The sequence below is a fragment of the Bison bison genome, unplaced genomic scaffold (genome assembly GCF_000754665.1).
Source record: "Bison bison bison isolate TAMUID 2011002044 unplaced genomic scaffold, Bison_UMD1.0 scf7180017864213, whole genome shotgun sequence".
Classification (NCBI taxonomy): domain Eukaryota; kingdom Metazoa; phylum Chordata; class Mammalia; order Artiodactyla; family Bovidae; genus Bison; species Bison bison.
Genome location: NW_011494785.1, coordinates 6,844,289 through 6,844,956, shown reverse-complemented (window position 1 = coordinate 6,844,956; position 668 = coordinate 6,844,289).

Here is a 668-nt window from a genome sequence, read left to right as displayed (position 1 = left end):
GGGGGGCGTTTCTTCTGCATGACTGTGGTCTGTTGCTCATGACTTTCTTTTGTAAATATCTATAAATGGAAAGATGGAGGCACCGAATCCACCTTCTGCCATGTGTACCCGCAGGACTAGGCGGTGCAGGCCCTCTCTGGGCACCCTGCCCCCTCCCCGCCCAGCTGGCTGGTCCCTCGAGGCCCTTAGAGCCAGCTGCCTTGGCCCCTGGATAGTGTTGGGTTTGGGTGCAGAAGTGGGACCCCAAGGAGCAGGATAAGGGCCGTCCCTCCCTGCGGTCCCTCTGGGCCCATAGGCCCAGCCCAGATCGACAATGGAGTTTGTAACTATATATTTTTAATAAAGTATATGGTCCATTAGGGGTGGGCTGGTTGAAAACGGAGGGTTGGGAAGAAGAGACAGAGAGAAAGAGGGGCAGAGAGAGATCAGCATGATGTGTGTCTCTGTGTGGTATGTGTGTGCGTATGGGGTGTGTGTGTGTGTCATGTCTCTGTGTATGAAGTATATGTAAGTGTGGTATGCATGTGTGTGTGTGTGGTGTGTGTGTATATGTATGTGTGTGTGGTATTGTATTGTATATGTGTGGTATGTATGTGTGTGTGGTGTGTATGTGTGATATGTATCTGTGTATGGTGTGTATGTATCTGTGTATATGTATGTGTGTGGTA